At 44.7% G+C, this 18,732-nt stretch overlaps 1 long non-coding RNA gene across 1 annotated transcript; it reads right to left on the reverse strand.

Annotated features, from left to right (window-relative positions):
* Window positions 1–3,250: 3,250 nt before the first annotated feature.
* Window positions 3,251–14,932, reverse strand: LOC121141815. The gene is made up of 3 exons (XR_005878748.1): window positions 14,893–14,932; window positions 11,079–11,161; window positions 3,251–3,483 (listed from the first exon to the last, which is right to left on the reverse strand). It is a non-coding gene; the product is annotated as an uncharacterized LOC121141815 (long non-coding RNA).
* Window positions 14,933–18,732: the final 3,800 nt, after the last annotated feature.

Below are 18,732 nucleotides of genomic sequence, written 5' to 3' on the forward strand. Positions count from 1 at the left end.
GGAGAGCCTGCAGGGGTGAGGTTATGAAGGCTAAGCCATGGGACTTCATCCTGCCCTCCTATGGGTGGGTCACAAGGGTGTTCATTTTCTTTTCAGCAAGCTGAGTCAGGATGCAATGAGAACCCTGGGACTAGATTCCCCCTAGTCTGTGGGCTCTGAGTCTTCCATTCTGACACCAGGGTTGCCTGTAGCCATTTCTGCTTCTCTCAAAGTGGCTCTAATGTCCACCTTCTTCTTCCTTGGGTGCTAGCCAAGTCAATTCATTTCTGGAAGCATGACCCCAGCTTGCAAAATTGTGTCCCTGCTTCTTTGCCCCCTGACTCTGAAGCGCTTTGGATCACCAAATGAACTCTTTCTCCACTGTCCCATTGCTGGGTCTGGGGCTTACATTGGCCAGAAGACTGTGGTGGAAGTGTCACAGGGCTTCATCGGGCTTCAGCTTTCCACTTTCCAGTCTTTATGAGATCATTAGCCAATAAAATACCTGTTTGTGTTTCCCCTGCTTACAAATGATGTTATCTGCCCCCTTTGTGTGTTTGTGTGTGTGTGTGTGTGTGTGTGTGTGTGTGTTATAACTATACAGGTATGTTCACATACATGTATGTGGGCATAGAAGCCAGAGGTTGACATTGGGTGTCTTCTTCAATCCTACTCTCCACTTTAGCTTTTGAGACAGCTCTCTGACAGAGCTGGGAGCTTACCGACTCCACCAGAATGTCTGGCTAGTGAGTCCTGGATATCTCCTGTCTCACCCCCACTGCTCCAAAGCATGGGAGTTACATATTTACACCTCCACACTCCACTGTTTACCTGGTACAGGAGATCTGAACTCAGGTCCTCATGTTTGCATGCCAGGTACTTCAGCTGCCAACCTCATCCCATCAGTCTTTGCTTCTGAAGGACAGTCTCACTAGATAGCCTTCCCAGTTGACAGTCCTTTTACTACTGGGAAATGTCAAGCTACTTCCTTATTCCCAGTAGTACCAAAACCCTGCTGTTCTTCAAATTACTGTTCCCAAACAAGTAATTGATAGTTCCTGCTTCCCTTCTGGTTACTTAAACATTTTGGGGGGTCAGTTTTCAGAAGTTTGTTATGTGGATCTTTTAGTTTTTAGTTAGAAGTTATTTTGCAACATTTAGTTTCCCTAAGCTTCTTGGATTTGCAGGTTCATGGTCTTTGTTCAAATGTAGTACACTTTCTGAGTCCCTTTTCAGCCCCTTCTGTCTTCTCTTGGAACTCAGAATACTTGTTCCTTTCTTACTGTCTTCCAGGCCTCTAAGACTATTTTTTCCATTTGTTTTTGGTTATCCAGAGTGAGTTTTGTGGCTGTGTCTGCATTTACTGAGCTGCTCCTCTGTCATGTCCATCTGGTTCATATAGTGAGACTTTTTTTCTCCTTGGTAAATGTGGTTTTCAGGTCTCTGATTTCCATTTGGTCCTTTGTTTTGTTTCAAATATTATTATTAATTATTATTATTTCTACTAAGATTCTATTATGCTTTTTTCAAGAGAATTTATAGTTGCTTGTTGAAGCATATTTATGACAATTGGTTTGGGGTGTGTGTGTGTGTGTGTGTGTGTGTGGTGTGTCCATATGTGTGAAAGCCAGAAGTCAAGGTTGGGTGTCTAACTCAGTCATTCTCTACCTTGTATTCTGGCTTGTAGCTCATCAAGTAGGCTAGGCTGGCTAGACCCTGAGTTCCAGAGACCTGCCTGTTTCGACTCCCCAGTGTTGGAATTACAAGTGTGAACCACCAACTCTTGCTTTTTATGTGGGTACTGGGGATCAAACTCAGGTCCTGGTGCTTGTGCAGAGAGCACCCATGTTTTTACTCCATGTCTGCTTTTAAGTTGGTGAAAATTTCAACCTCTGACCCATTTTCAAATCAATGCCTGATTGTTTTGCTTTCTCCTTGGGATCAGATCTAATTCCCCCAGACCTTGTTAGGACAAACGATTTTGTATCCCATCTTAGACATTTTGCATACTGAATGATGAGACTGGGATTTCACTTCAGGCAGTCTCCTATGCAGTTTCCTTAGCATACAAGTTTTCCTTAGTTTTCCTTAGCATACAAGTTGGATAAAGGCATGGATCATGTGTCTATTTTGCTTCCTGTTGGGCCCTGTCCTTACAGAAGTGCCATAGTGACTCCCGAGTATTTGGGGCAGACTGGTGAGTAGCAGGCTGCTCCCTTCTCTGCCCCACTGACAGCTCTCCAACAGCAGCAGTGGAGCCATACCCTGCATCATCTCATTGTATCTGACCTGGGCCTAGGGGAACAGAGAACTGAAGCTCACTGTTAGGTTGTTGCAGAGAAGAGCAGAACATGGCTTCCTAGTAGAGTCTGATGACATATAGGATGCTAGGATGCTCTGAGCGTGTGTGTGTGCGTGCGTGCGTGCGTGCGTGCGTGCGTGTGTGTGTGTGTGTGTGTGTGTGTGTGTGTGTGTGTGTGTGTGGTTAACTTTGGGTGTCTAACCTCAGGCACCTTCTACCATTTTGTTTGAGACAGTATCTCTTGTTGGCCCCGGATGTCACCATGTAGGCCACTAGCTTCCAGGGACCCATCTGTCTCTGTTGTACATTATTTTTCTTATTGGAAGTGTTCAGCCTGCCAAAGACCAAAATTCCACAACCTATCTTGAGATAATCTTGTACACGGGCCTGTTCAGCCACCCCTGGACATTCTTGAGACCTTACTCAGTCTCACCACTTCTCTCTGTGCTGAAGGCGAACTAGCCAGTAAGTCAGATTATGAGGTCGAGCTCCTACCAATGGGATACAACACAGCCACCATCTGTGTTATAATAAAAACTCAGTGAATTTCCCACCTCCTTGTGTACTTGCCAGCCTGGATTGGTTCTTGGCACAAGAAACATTCTCATCTCAAAAAGAAATTGCCTTGCCACACGGTTACCTCTACTTTCTTTGCAGCACACTGAGAATATTCCTTTCCATCACCCCCCCCCATTCACTGGAATCACACACATTCATCTGCACGCCTGTGTTCTAGGTATCCAGACCCAATTCCTCACACTTGCAAGGTGTGAGTTTTTGGCAGCCCCAAGAGTTTTCTTTTGTTATGTGAGTGAGAGGGCCGGGGAAGAGTAGGGCTACTCCATTTTGTCCAGAGTAGAACTTCCTGTCCTGTCGTATCATCCAGTCTGTGCAATAGCAGCTTACATCACAGAACTGCTTTGCAAATGAACTAAGATCTTCATATGCAGCAAAGTCCGCCAGAAAATGTTACACTCATAGAATTCTTATTATTATTTGTCATGACAGTTGTTACTTCCAAGACTGACATCCAGCAAGACATAGCTTGAGGAGGGATGGGATAAATGTGGCATTGTGCCTCCACATTCATCAATCAATTTAATATTGGTGAAAACAAACTTGACATGGGGTCAGCTCTCTGTTGCCTCTTTCTCTGTTTCTTTTGAGTCTGTGGTGACCTTTCTCTTGATGGAGCAATAACCCTGGAGGGAAGTTAGGGGAAAACGGAGATTAGGTTCATGGCAAGGGGAGAACAATAAAGTATCTTTAAAGAGCTCAATAAACTGGGATAATTGAATAGTAAGGATTGTAGTGGGGTGGGGCAACAGGCCGTGTCTACAGTCCCATTTCCAGGAAAGCAATCACAAAGGAAAATGATACTGGCCTGGGAGGCAGAAGATGAGTTGAAAGGGACCCTAGAGTTGATGGGGACAGCCTCCCAGGATGGACAGTCTCTGCTGTAACTCGGCAGTAGCTATGACAGAGGCTAATTTTGGAGCTTTCAATATCCTAATGAAGACACTAAGAGTCTATTCCAGGGAGGTTGTCCACTGGGAAAAGTGCTTGCTGTTCAAGCGGGAGGACCTGAGTTCCAATCCCCAGCACCAATGTAAAAACCTGTGCATGACAGAGCTGGCCTGTAACCCCAGCACTGGGGGTGTGTGTGACAGATCAATCTTGGGGGCTCCATGGACAGACAGACTAGCCTAACTGGTGAGCTCCAGGTTCAGTGAAAGACCCTGTTTCAAAATACAAGGTAGAGAGTGATTGAAGAGGAGTACTCAGTGTTGACCTCTAGCCTCCACACGTTCACGCACATGTACACTCACACATACATACATACACATACACGCATACACTCACACTTGTACAAAAAAGTACATATACATGCACACAAGTACATGAATCATGCACACAAGTACATGAATACATATACACATGTACATATGCATATGCCCATGCATGCACACACAAAGATGTCAGGGTCTTGTGTGTCAACTATCCTTTTACAGGCAGGGAAAGAGTTCTGGAGTATGGCATGGGCACGTCCCTTGATCCTCATAAGCCTCAGTTTCCCCTCTTGTAAGAATCTGGTAAACATTGCAGCTTCCACTAGGTTGTTGGGGGATGGTGGGAAGCAAGGGTGGGGATTGCTCTGCCTGCCCACAACCAACCATAGAGAATCTATATTATAGGCAGCAGATCTCTTCCTCAGACCAGCTTGGTATAAACTGTGCTTTAGCTGAGGGGAAATCCCACTTCACGAGCTTATGAGCTCTGCCATTATGCCCTCCCTTTGATGGCACAAAGGTAGGAAAGCCAAGTCAATGTGACTGTGCCACAATCTCCCCCAGACTCTCCCATCTTAATCCTCCCTTCCTCAGTGAGCTCACTGGAGCTGGCCTATGGACATCTAGTTCTTGTGGTTGATCCTGCTGTGAGGGCATTAAACTGGGGTGGTGGCGGTGGGAAGAGGGGCTGAGAGAAGCCATGGAGCATATTCCACCTCCTACTTTTTGTTCAGGGTTTCTGGATTCAGAGAAGCTCAATATGCCCCCACCGAACTGTAGCTCAGAAGCCAGGAACCATACCCATGTTATTCCTAGATGTGCTATACCTGCCCACTCTATTCCCTCTGCAACGCTACAGAAGCCAGCTTCTACCAGTTTGGGTGAGCCAATGAGGCCTTAGGCTCCATTCTCAGTACTGCACAACAAAACAAAGCAAACAAAACGCAACCAAAATTCACTTACAAACATGAATGCTGGTCTAGACTGAGGCCCAGGCTGTAGTTTACTGACCCATCAGAGGAACCAGGGGGAAGGTCAATGTTAAAACAGACCAGGAGCAAAATAAACTCAGGTGATCCTTGCCTGGTCTCTCTTCCCAATTCTTTTCTCTTTTTAAGTGGGGTGCTTGTGTGTGTGTGTGTGTGTGTGTGTGTGTGTGTGTGTGTGTGTGTGTGTGTGGGTGCAGTTGGAACTCTCTTAATCTGTTGTTCTCTGCCTTATATAGAAGGGTCTCCCCTCCAACCCTCCAGACTGGCCAGCAAACTCCATGGGTCCTCCTGTTACTGTCTCCTGTTCCCATGAACAGGTGCAGCCACACCCAACTATAATGTGGGATTTGGGGATCCAGATTCAGATCCCCATGCTTGCATAGCAAGAACTTTACTGGAAAAACTATCTCGCCAGCCTTTCCTCCCTCTCTCCCTCCCTCCCAGCTTTCTTCTCTATATCCTACCCCCTTTCTTTTATCAGACAGGATATTAGCCCAGGTTGACCTTGCACTCATGATCTTCCTGCTTCCCTCTCTTAGTGCTGGACTGACAGACACCCATCACCATGCCCAGAGTCTTTTCAGTTTTAACAGAGATAAGAGGACACAGTGCAGGTCATGCATGGCCTCTGGTGCTGTGACATGTGAGAGGGTCGGAAAGGGGTGGCCTCTAGCTGTCATATCAAATGTCAACAGCTTATACTGCAGACTGAAATAGCTAGACATGCAGACCAGGTGACCAGGTGTGTGTGTGTGTGTGTGTGTGTGTGTGTGTGTGTGTGTGTGTGTGTACTTATTTGTACTGCATGGGGAGGTATGTGTGTGTGTTTAGAGGTTAGAGGTCAATGTTAGGTGTCTTCTTCAGTTGCTCTCTACCTTATTTTTTTAAAACAGGGTCTCACATTGAGCCTGGAACTCATGAATTCAGGTAGACTGGTTGTCCATTGTGCTCTCTACCTCCTCCATGCTGGGGTAACAGACACAGGGCTGCAACTGGCTTCATATTGAGGACCTGAACTCAGGCCTTCGTGCTTGGACATCAAGTACTTTCTCCACTGAGAGCCTCAGGTCCAGGTAGCCAGTTTTGAAAGGAAGTCACAGTCTGGATTTGGGATGAATATACATGTATGCATGTGAGAAAGAGTAGCTATTTGCATAGGAGAATATCTTGTTTGTGTATTGGCTCAAATTAATACAACACAATCCCAAGTCCTGTGTAGCCAGAGTGAAAGTTCTCTACACATCAGCTGGTATGACAGGCTGCTGGTTTACAACCTCTGCTCTCTGGAAATCACCCAACAATACTGCATTTATTAAGTAATAATTCATCTATTTCCCATATTTTATTTATCAAAGACCTCTGTAACTGTCAAGAAGAACTTCTTATCAGCAGGAACTGACCATTGGACAAGTGTTACCTTCCAACCTTATGATAAATCTTGGCCAACCAGGAAACCGTGACATTTTAATTAGCTGGAACATTCTTATCAGCAAGTCTGTCCAGAACATGCCATTTCACATTGTTTGTGAACACCTAATTGGGAATCTCTGACTTGGTCCTTGCAGGGCCACCTCAGTCACATAGGACCTTCCTCGTTATTTTACCTTGGCGGCTGCCCTTGTATTATTCAACAAACAGTAGTGCCATCAGAGCAAACACCTCAAACGCTGAAGCAAGTGAAAGAAAAAAAAGGGGGGTTTCATGCTAGCACACTGGCAAAAAGTACAGGTCTGTGTGTGTGTGTGTGTGTGTGTGTGTGTGTGTAAGCACGCATTCATATATGAGGTGTAGAGACCAGAGGTCAGGAACATCTTCCTCCATTTCCTCCATCATTCTCCACCTTAGTTTCTGAGGTGGTATCTCTTGTTGAACATGGAGCTCACTGATTCAGCTAGACTGGCTGGCCTCACTGTGAGCCTCATAGGTCCTCTTATGCCTACCTCCCCATTTCTGGGTTACAGGCAAGTGCCATCATGCCTTCCTTTAATGTGGGAACTGAGGATCTGAACTCAGGTGCTCATGCTTGTGTGGAAAGTGCTTTGCTCATTGAGTAATACAGAATATACATACACACATATACACACATACACACATATAATGTCAGATTGAGCTTGGCATAGATGGGAAATTGTCTCATATTCGGGTCATGTTGAAACTTCAGCATTCTGTAGTGGGGACTGTAACTACACAAAGGCAATCAATTATCTTCCATGTGGTATGTCACCACAGGCAAAGCTGATTCTTCAGAAACTGGGGACTAGACAAAGTAAGCAACTGGCCTTTTTTTTCACACTGACTTCCGAACAGTCCAGTTTTATCAGATTGAAATTTTAAGGGTTTTCTTGAGCCCTGTTTGAATGAGTAACTAATAAGCTACTCTTGTGTGACTGTGACAGAAATGCTTGGGGACAACTTGAAGGAAGAAAGATTTATTGTGTTCATAGCTTCCGGGGGTGTCCAAACCTTTGGCATCATGACACAATGCTGTTATCTCACAGGTAAGAGCAGCACAATTGAGTCTCATTGTTTTTCAAATAAGTTTTTGCGTGTTTATGTTTGGTGTGTAATATATGAACATGTATGTGTATGCAGATGTACATGCTTGTACATGTGTGTGCAGAGACCAGAGGAGTATCCCTTTGAGACAAGGTTTCTCATTGGACCTAGGGCTAAACAAGGAGCTAGTCACATCAATCTTTCTTTCTCTACCCTACAGTGCTGTGGTAACAGATGCAAGTATAGCCATGTCCAGCTTTTAATGTTGGTGCTGGGGTCTCAAGCTCAGGGCCTCATGTTTATGCAGCAAGTGCTCTTACCCACTGAGCCGACTCTCCAGCTTATCATGATGTTTTGAGTAACGGTATGATTTTGAGATTGACCACATTTATATCTCTCCCCAGAGGCATGTGGGCTGCCCGGACTGGTAGCTGGGGCATGTGGTACTTCATGGGGAGAGAGAGAGAGAGAGAGAGAGAGAGAGAGAGAGAGAGAGAGAGAGAGAGAGAGAGAGAGAGAGAGAGAGAGAGACTCCAAGGAACCACTCCAGTGACTTCCTCCTCTAAACTATCTCTTTAGGTTTCTAAAAACTTCCAAGAAAGTATTACCATCAGAGACCAAGTATTCAACACATGAGCCTATGGAGGGCTTTTTAAATTATATTAAAATTATAAAAGGTGTGTTCTGGAAATCACCCTCATGGATCCCATTTGGAGAAAATTGAACACTGCTGTATTATTGTCAAAGTAGCCATGTTTCTTATCATGGTTGAAAGGTTCAGGCATTACGCTGGCCTGCCCTATTACCTGGCAAGATGCACTCAGGCAGCACTCTGGCCAGCCCAGAGTTCTGTGAGAACCATGCAGGTACAAAGGACCCCTTTAAAGGACTGACCCCTGCCTGCTTACGCTCTCTCTTTTACTCTCATCTTCCTCTCCATCTCATCCTCTCTTACTCTCATCTCTCTCTCTTTTACTTTCTCTCTTACTCTCTTCATCTCATCCTCTCTCTCTCTCTCTGTCTCTCTCTCTCTCTTTCATATCTTATCTCTCTCAGCTCTGCACCGATTGGTTACCCCTCATCCCCCTGTCCACCAATAAAACTCCATGTGGGACCATTGAGTCGCGGTTTGTGTCTCGTTACTGGATAAACTAGATATTTTAACAACAATGTTGATCTCAAATTAGACTAAAGAGGTGAAGGCTGGGCTCGGAGAGCCAATCAGATTCCCTGTACTAGGAGCTGATGTGATAGCCCAGTGCTGGCCTTGCACTCATGAGGACCTGAGTTGATCCCAAGATCCCACATTAAGAAAGCTAGGTGTGATGGCACACACTTGCAACCCCAGTGCTAAGAGGGTAGAGACAGAGGGACCCCAGGGTTCTCTTCTATTCCTTGGGAGTCAGACCATGCCTCCCAATTCCTTTGGACCTCTCTCTAGTAACAAACAATTTCCATTCCTGCAATTATCCATGTATCTCTACAATTCATGGTAAAGACGCACAAAAGCCTGGAAACTTCCATGCCTTCCCTCCAGACTCAAATGCATGCCCAGTGCAAGTGAAGTGAGACAGGAGGGTGAAAGAGTCACACAGGGAGAGGGGAGACACTGCTCAGATGAGAGTCACTTTCACCCCCAGGGGTTTCCTCTATGAAACACAGGGAGAGGGGAGACACTGCTCAGATGAGAGTTACTGTTCACCCCCAGGAGTTTCCTCTATGAAACACAGGGAGAGGGGAGACACTGCTCAGATGAGAGTCACTGTTCACCCCCAGGAGTTTCCTCTATGAAACACAGGGACAGGGGAGACACTGCTCAGATGAGAGTCACTGTTCACCCCCAGGAGTTTCCTCTATGAAACACAGGGACAGGGGAGACACTGCTCAGATGAGAGTCACTGTTCACCCCCAGGAGTTTCCTCTATGAAACACAGGGACAGGGGAGACACTGCTCAGATGAGAGTCACTGTTCACCCCCAGGAGTTTCCTCTATGAAACACAGGGACAGGGGAGACACTGCTCAGATGAGGGTCACTGTTCACCCCCCAGGAGTTTCCTCTATGAAACACAGGGACAGGGGAGACACTGCTCAGATGAGAGTCACTGTTCACCCCCCAGGAGTTTCCTCTATGAAACACAGGGAGGGGGGAGACACTGCTCAGATGACAGTCACTGTTCACCCCCCAGGAGTTTCCTCTATGAAACTCCTCTTCTTGAGTCCACTTGAAAGTTGGGACTCTGTGATTTATGAACTGAGAGAAACCCCAGGAACAGAGAAACGTTCCCCTAACCCAAGAAACAGAGCTCTTGGGAGACCCTTTTTTTTTTTTTTTTGCGGGGTGGTGTTTCTTTAAAAAAAAAAAAGAGGGAGCAGTGGTGGTGGGGGTGGCTGGATCTTGAGTCTTGAGTGAGAGAGAAGCAATTTCAGTAATGTTACCATCCTGGCAGGAAGCACAGTGTTCTAAAAAGACACTTGTGCTGCTCCCTTCGACCATCAGGTCAGTGAAAAAGGCAACCTGAGGAACTGGAATTCCTCCTTCCTCCAAGAATCTCAACCTGGCAGAAGAAAAATCCTGGGAGTCCGCCTGAGGAGAAATCTGTGTCCTAAGAAGAGATTCACACACTTCTGACAATTCTCAGACCACTTTGCTGGAAGGATGCAATAGTAGTGGTGGGGGGCGGGGCAGGGTGAAGCCTTGTGTGAGTCTGCTTTGATATTGAAACCTGGGCTTCCTGTTAGAACTTGGGTGAGAAGGGAGGTCATTTTATTCCTCTTTGCAATTTGTCCACATCGAACAAATCTCCTTTCTCCACTTTTCACTGTTGTTTTGTGGTGGTGGTGTTTGTTTTGTTGTTTTTCTTTTTTGATACAGGGTTTCTCTGTGTAGTCCTGGCTGTCCTGGAACTTACTCTGTAGACCAGGCTCCCCTTGAACTCAAAGATTCCCCTGCCTCTGCTAGGATTAAAGATGTGCACCCTCCACACACCCCGCACCCCCATTTTGTGCATCTATTTGGCCTAATGGGTGGCCAGCCAAGCCTAGGTTGTTAGGGCTGCGGCTGCTGCCTGGCCCAGGCTCTGATGCCACCAACTCCAGAAACATCAAGTCAGCTGCTTGATAGGAATGGGGAAACTCTCCAAGTGCCTCAAGGTTATAGGCAAAAAGTATTTCCTTTTATGGGACAAATAAACAAAGCGAGTGAGAGCTGGTGAGGGGAGACAGATGGACAGGTGCAGAGAGAGGACTGTGCAGGAGGTATTGCTGCCTGAGGCTAGCCTGTCTCCGGGAGAAGAGCTATAAGGAGCCACTCTGTCCAGCTTCTTCCGTGGAGGGATTAATGAGTGTTTGGCTCCCCTTCACCCAGGGGGACAAGCAGCTGTCCCCACTGCTAATTAAGTAAATGATGGGAATATGGAGGGTCTGTGTGGCCTTGTCCTAGACAGACAGGGCTACCCAGGCATGCAGGCCCTGCTGTTTCTTAACTTGTCATATTCCTAAACCCCAGCAAATTCCTTTCTGACCTCATATGCCAGGTACTGTTGAAAATCTCAGTGTCTCCATTGGGGGAATCCATCTGTAACAACGGAACTGCGCGCCGAATTTCCTGGGATAGAGAATTCACACTTATTTCCATTTTACAGTAAAATAGTATTTATTGTTATTGGCATTACTATTCATATTATATCTACCCCAAATTCCCCAGGTGTGCTTCTTTCCTGAGCACTGTTTACATCATGTCACACAGGTAATTTGATCTATCTTATCAACAAAACCCCACAGAAATGAGTGACTTGTTCCCATTTTGCAGAAGAAATTATGACACCCAGAGAAGTTGTTATACTGTCCAAGGTCACAGAGCTGAGATTTCAGCCCAGCTAGTATGGGACCTGTACTGCTATCCTCTCTATTCTCACCCCCAAGGTAGCATCATCTTGTCACCCACAGATGATGGCTTCTGTCTGTGTGGCAGCAGAAATAGAGACAGGACCTCTGTGGAGAGGATGCTTCAGAAAGTAAGCAATGGGGCCTGGATTCCCATGGCCCATTCCAAATGGTCATTTTCAGTTGAAAAGACATAGTGGCTAAGGCTGGATAGATGGTTCACTAAATAAAATGCTTTGCATGTAAACATGGCAATCTGACTTTGATCCCCAGCACCTATATAAAAAGCCAACCATGGTGGCACATGCCTATGATTCCAATGCTGAGGCAAACAGAGACAGGAGGATGCCTGGGACTTGCTGGTCAACCAATTTAACCTAATTGGTGAGCCCCAGGTCTCAGTGAGAGACTCCCAAAATGAGAGGATGGCTTCTGAGAAATGACACCTAAAGATACCCCTGGTTTCGCACATGTGCTCTCATCTGTATACACAGTGTGCATGCACACACACATGCCAGCACATGTGTACACACAGTAATTTACCTTGAAGAAGGCAAATAAGTATGTTTGCTCCCAAGAACATCACTGTAGGAAGGGCCATTGACCCCTGGGCCACCCCTAAGTCACCAGCCATCTCAACATCAGCACTGGGAACACAGGTCCCTTTACTTTTAAGAGGCTCTTGAAGTAAATGAACTTGAGATTTCATTAAGATAGCTATTGTGTAAGAAATTGGGGCAGTCTGGCTGAACAGGTTTCCAAATCCAGGGTAGTTTTTAGAGGCACGTGTATTAAAATAAGATTAAACCAAGTGTGGCGACGCACCGGCAATCCCAGCACTTGGAGGTGGAGGCAGGAAGACTGAGAATTCAAGGTCATCCTTGGCTACACAGTGAGTTGTAGGCTAGACTATTTTAAAAGAAAACAAAGAGAAAATCAACCCCCCCACACCAAACAAGCAGACAAAACCATCAATCAGTCAATTGATAAAATCAGATTAGTCTCCATCAGATCTTCCTTACTCAGCAAGTAAGCCACCCCCATTTAATTGGGTGTCAGTGTGATTTTAGAGTTCACTCCAAGAAGGGACAGGGCCAGTGTGAGAACTTCACCAATAACTGAGCCCTACTGTGTGCCAGGCTCTGGAAGGATGTTTGAAACTGACATCGTTTGTAATCCATTTTTCTGTCTTTTTTCCTTCCCTCCTTCCTTCCTTCCTTCCTTCCTTCCTTCCTTCCTTCCTTCCTTCCTTCCTTCCTTCTTTCCTTCCTTCCTTCCTTCCTTCTTTCCTTCCTTCCTTCCTTCCTTCCCTTTATTCCTCATTCTTCTTGAGATGGGTTCTTACTGTGTGGCTCATTGCCAGCTTCCTTAGTGTTGGGATCACAGGCATGTGCCACCATGTTCTGTTGTGTTTAATTCTTACATCACAGGTGTGTTACAGCTAAACTTTGAACACTGGGGTGCCCTTCAGTTAGATTAACAACTGCCCCCCACCCCGCATACACTGTGTGCTGAATGGCTATGAAAAATTTTGCTGTGAGGCAGTTTCCATTGTAGATTGTGACTTCCTCGTCAAAAAGTGGGTCTTGAGGTACCTGCATAGTAGGGCACTTGTGAGAGTGAATGAACTCATGCAAAAAAGTAAGGTTGACATCCAGGGGGCACAGAACTGTAATCTCAGCATTTGGAAGGCTGAGCCAGAAGGGTGGCAAGTTTGAAGTCAGCCTCTACTACATTGGAAGATAATGTCTAAAACAAAGGCAAAATACAAGTTACATATAAAACACTGGGGTATGACTTAGAGGTAGAGCATCTGCTTAGAATTCCCCAGTGAGGGCCTGGGGTGGGGCTCAGTGGTAGAGCACCTGTCTAGAGTTCTCCAGTGAGGGGCTGGGTGCCTGGCTCAGTGGTAGAGCATATGGGCTACATGAGGCTATTTCTTAGATACATAAGAATGAAGAAAGAAAGAATGGAAGGAAGGAAGGAAGGAAGGAAGGAGGCAAAAGGAACATTAACAGGGAAAGTCAACACCAGCCATAGCTCAGAACCTAGTTCTAGCTTGTCCAGCTGGCTCACTTTTAGCAAATGTTAACCTCTGCGAGTTTGTTTCCTCATCCATAAATTAGAGTTGATTCCAGCATGTACTTCACAGAGTTAAGTTAAAGGTGAAGTGAAATCAGGTTGGAAAGTACCTGACATGTATCAAAGCACGTGGTGATATTTAGGCATTATTTTTGTTATTGCAGTCTCCCTGTGGTATGTATTGAGGCTGGCAGGATTTGCAAGGAGGAAGCAGGCTAAATCTGAGACACTTCACTCCCATTGTTTCCTCTGCATGCTCTGGCCTCAAATCTACTTCCAACCTTGGAAAGAAGGTCAGATGAAGACCTGACCCACCACAGGAAACCAGCCCAGGCTGCTAACCTTGGCTTTGCCCTTGGCTTTCTGCCTGCCCCCAGCACACCCTTGACAGCTCTCCAGTGCATCTCAATTCTCCCACAGCCTGGGGAGACAGCCAAGTTCTTTGCCATGGCATTAGCCTCTTTTCCCTTTTGTTGGAAAAAAAGTATGAAAAGCATCCCTCCTGCTCACTGCCCTACTGTCTCCTCATTTTCTTCCTCATGTTCTTAGGAGTGAAATCACCCAAGATATGAAGAGCATATCTAAATAAAGCCATGCTCAGCTGCAGCATAAAACATGTCTGTATATGCATGTGACAGTCAGCCAGAATAAAATCACCTCCAGTGGAAGTCATGGTCATGCAATTAATTATTCTAGTATCTGAGAAAAGAGACAGGCAGTCCTGTGGTGCGCCATGCTTGGTGGCTCTGTGAATACTGAAAGAGGGTTTTGCTTCACTCTCGCCGAGTGGCCGGTTCACAGCAATGGCTTTTGTTCCCATTAGTTCCTGTGCTTGGGACCTTTATTTCTCTCTCTTTTTTTTTTTTTGCAAACAGAGGTAAATAAAAAATAGAGGAACAGACATCAAAGGCGTGCTAAGTGCAGGAGGCATGTTGTGCTAATTTAGCCACAGGAATGCAGGCACTTGCAGAGGCTCTGATGGTTTTTGTTCTCCAACTTGGGAAGGAGGAATAAGCTGCTTGGGATTTTATAGAAAATCTGTTGTTGGCAGGAGTTCTCATGGAGGTCAAAGCCCTTGCACGTTAAAATGTCTGGGCTAAAGGGGAAGATGGTAGAATAAATGAAAGACTGGCCAGGTGAGCTTGAAACTTTACTGCCCAAATAAAGAGTTGGAGGAGAGTGAGGAGATGACTAAGTCAGTAAAGTGTAAAGGGAAGCCTTCCCACCAGCCTGTTCCAGAGTCACATCAGTCCCAAATGAACACACAGGAGGCTATATTAATTTTGAAGCTGTTGGCCTTGCTTGTTTCTTGCTGGCTAGCTCTGACTTAAGCATTTATCCCATAATTGTTAATCTAAGTATCTCTCTTACCGGAGAAGTTTCCGGGCTTCTTATCCTTATGGCGGTTACATCTTGACTCCCTGTGTTTCTCCTACCCAGAGTCCTCCTGGACTCCTAGTCCCACCTATCTTGCTTCCCTATTGGCCAACAGTGTTTTATTGACATATACACAGGACTTCCCCCATCATCTCCTCTTTTCTGTCTAAACAAAAAGAAAGGTCTTAACTTTAACATAGTCAAATTATATATAACAGAACAGTTATCAAGTAAGAACACAGTTACAATATTTTGTCTTTCAACATTTAGCAAGATTTAAAGAAAATACCATCCATCCCATCCTTGTGAGTCCAAAGTACTATATGTAGCTTATCTTAGTTTATCATAACTAAGGAAAACTATGATTATCTGCCTTCAACTCCATCAAAGACCACAGAAAGTTCTGACACCAAAATGATGCTGCAACGATAAACGGCACACTTACTGAAAGTAAAAATAAGTATTTATTGTAGAAATTACTTACAAGAGACCAAACAAGTAACCCGGATGAGCCGAGTAGTTTTCCGCCGCCAAACTGGAAGCTGAAAGCCGGAAAAAGAGAGCTAGACTTCCGCTGTTCAGTCTTTTATACCTTCCTCCATAACGCTCCTAGCCATGCCCAAAAGTGGGCCTGGCTAGTGACATAGTTCACCACCTATGTCTGTATACGTCTTTAGTCATGCCTAAAGTGGGTGTGGTTAGTGGTGCGGTAAACCGCTCTTTTATTACCTCATCTGTGTGCGCCTCTAGTAAGTCACATGGTTAATGGCGACATTCTGTTTTCCTCCTACAGTAAAGAGCTTGTCTTATAAGTGTGAGGGCCAGAGTTCAATGCCCAGAACACATGTAAGGCCAGGCATCATGGTTCCGACTACAATTTTAATCTCAACATGGAGAGGAAGACATGTACGAATTTCTAGGATTACTGGCCAGCTGGCCTAGCTTAGTTGTCAAAGTTCCAGGCCAATTGAGAGACCCTGTCTCAATAAAACAAAGTGGTAGCACCTGAAGAATGACAAATGAAGTCTTCTGACCTCTACACACACACACACACACACACACACACACACACACACACACACACACACACACACACATCCCACACCACACCCTGGGCATACAAATGTTGGCGGACTCTGTTGGAGTGCCTGAGGGTCATTTTCCTCAGGCTTCTAAGATCTTTTAAAGCTGGTCACAGCAGGAAGGTCATCACTATAGGAATATCAATGACACCATCCAACATCAGTGACACCAGTCAACAACACTGGTACAACAGGCATATGGAATAAGATGTTTTCCACCAAATTAACTGGTGTTGTGGAACATACCTGTAATCCCAACACTCAGGAGGCTGAGACAGCCTGGGATACATAGAGAGATGCTGTCTCCAAAAACCAGACAGACAGATATAAATCCTTGTCCTGGGGATAAGAAAAGCAAAACCTCCCAATACATAAGTAAGTATCCTTGATCTTAAGCCAATTCAATATGAGATGTAAAAATCCAGTTTAACCGAATTGCATTTATTGTGGTTGTGAATACATTCTAATTTAATTTAATGTGCCATCTTCTTTTGTGTTTTCCTATTTATTATGCTTCCCTTCCTTCCTTTCCTGGTTTCTGTGAGTTCACAATGTTTTCTTTTCCGTCTCCTCTTTCTTCTACTGTCTTGGAAATGATAATCACTCATGTTCTTCCACTGCGACTCATAAGGTGTCTCTGTCCCTCAAGCAAGAAAGGAGACAATGAATTCTGTCCCTCTTCCTCATTTTTCACATTTTTTCCTCTGCAGACTTCAAGGCTGTCTTTGTAAGAGTTGGTTTCAGAGTCAATGGTTAAGATTTGTCAGGCTGGGGAGGTGATCAGAGGGTCAATCACTTGTTGCACATGAAGACCTGAGTTGTTTCCAGCAACCATAGACACACAGAGAAAAAAGCTGAGAGTGAATAACGAGCACTGGAAGCTCCAGTGCTGGAGGGGGAGGAGAGAGGTGGAGCCCAGGGACTTGCTGGCTAGCCAGTGGAGTGAGATGGTGAACTCTGGGTTCAGTGACAGATCCTGTCTTAAACGATGCAGGCTGGAGAGTGACAGAAAACACCTGAGGGGGCCTCCACACATGCATGCATGAACTCACTTACTCCATAAGACTTGCTGTCATAGTTAATGATGTTTCTTACCGTTGTTTCCTATTTCTTCATCAGAGTGCATTGCTTTTGCTGCTGAAGCACGCCCTTCAGTAGTTGCCCCAGGAGAAAGATATCTAGACATAAACTTTCTTTTTCTTTGGGCCACCACCTCACAAATAACGACACAGAGACTTCTTAATAGTAAAAGCTTGGCCTTAGCTTAGGCTTGTTTTTAATTAGCTCTGATATCTTAAATTAATACATTTCTATTAATCCATGTTCTGTCACACAACACCCATCGTGCGTCCTCTGTGTCTCCTGGCATCTCTTTCACTTGCCTAGATTTCTCCTTCTACTTTCTGTCTCTACCCAGAAGTCCTGCCTATGCCTCCTGCCTAGCTATTGGCTGTTCAGCCCTTTATTATACAAATCACAGCAATACACCTTTACATAGTATACAAATATCCCACAAAACTCACATGGTGTACAAATACCCCACAACATTTTCCCCCTTTTGTCTAAATAAAAGGGAAGGTTTTAAATTCTGACACAGTAAAACTAAACGTAATAAGAACAATTACCAGGTAAGAATTACATTTACAATGTCCAGTCGACATGTATTTGGTAAATTCAGAGAAAATATTTCATTATCTATCCTATCTTAGTGAGTCCAAAGTTTTGCTCCTAATTTACTTTTTAATCCTAACTTGTATTACCAACCAAAAACTATCCTTTTAGATCTTGGAACATTTTCTTTTTCTTTTTTTATTTTTTTTGGTTTTTACGAGACAGGGTTTCTCTGTATTGTTTTGGAGGCTATCGGTCCAGCCCGGCCTCAAACTCACAGAGATCTGCCTGCCTCTGCCTCCTGAGTGCTGGGATTAAAGGCGTGCGCCACCACTGCCCGGCGGAACATTTTCTTAGATAAACAACTTAAGCTTTTATGTCTCTCAACCCTATATATTTTTCATCTCTTTTGTGAGATTTATCTGAATTTGGTAGCAAGAAAAACTGTAAAATTATAACTATTTTGTATCATATTCAACCCCATCAGAGATCTGAGAAGGATACAATGTTAACTGAGTAAGCAGAAAGTGCAGAATACACAACTTCCAAAACTGTAGAAATAACAGAAATAGCTGGCTGTATGGACAGTCACCCAACTTTCCTCTGCAATGTTGGGGCATCTACCTTCGGCCTATGGACCTAGAACATCTGACAGACTGTTCTATGAAGCAGGAATTGTGAAGAACTGTTCTATGATGTGTTGGCAAAGTTTAGCCATTGCCTTTGTTTGTCAGCAGTCAAGGCAAAGGCAGTCTTTTGCCAAGTGGCTAACTTTATCGCAATAAAAGCAAACTCCATATGGAGGTTCTTCAATGCCCATCATCTTTCTTTGAACTAAATTGGTGCTGCCAGTAAAACACATGTCTCATGGTCATGAAAAGCTTTAGGTTATTAAAACACCTGAAATACCATATTCTGTTGTTCTCTGAAGTGTTTGAAGACCACCTATCTATATAGGATATATCTCTTTTAACCTTGAAACATGTTACATGACTACAAGTTTGATTATTATAGTTGACTAACTATTAACCTGTATATTTTTTAAAATTATCCTAAATAGTTTGTAAGGACTAGAACTTTATATTTTAAAATGAGCTGTATAGACACAATACCTTAAACAAGAATAGAAATTATATATATA

The sequence above is a fragment of the Mesocricetus auratus genome, unplaced genomic scaffold, assembly GCF_017639785.1.
Source record: "Mesocricetus auratus isolate SY011 unplaced genomic scaffold, BCM_Maur_2.0 Super-Scaffold_100008, whole genome shotgun sequence".
Taxonomy (NCBI): Eukaryota; Metazoa; Chordata; class Mammalia; order Rodentia; family Cricetidae; genus Mesocricetus; species Mesocricetus auratus.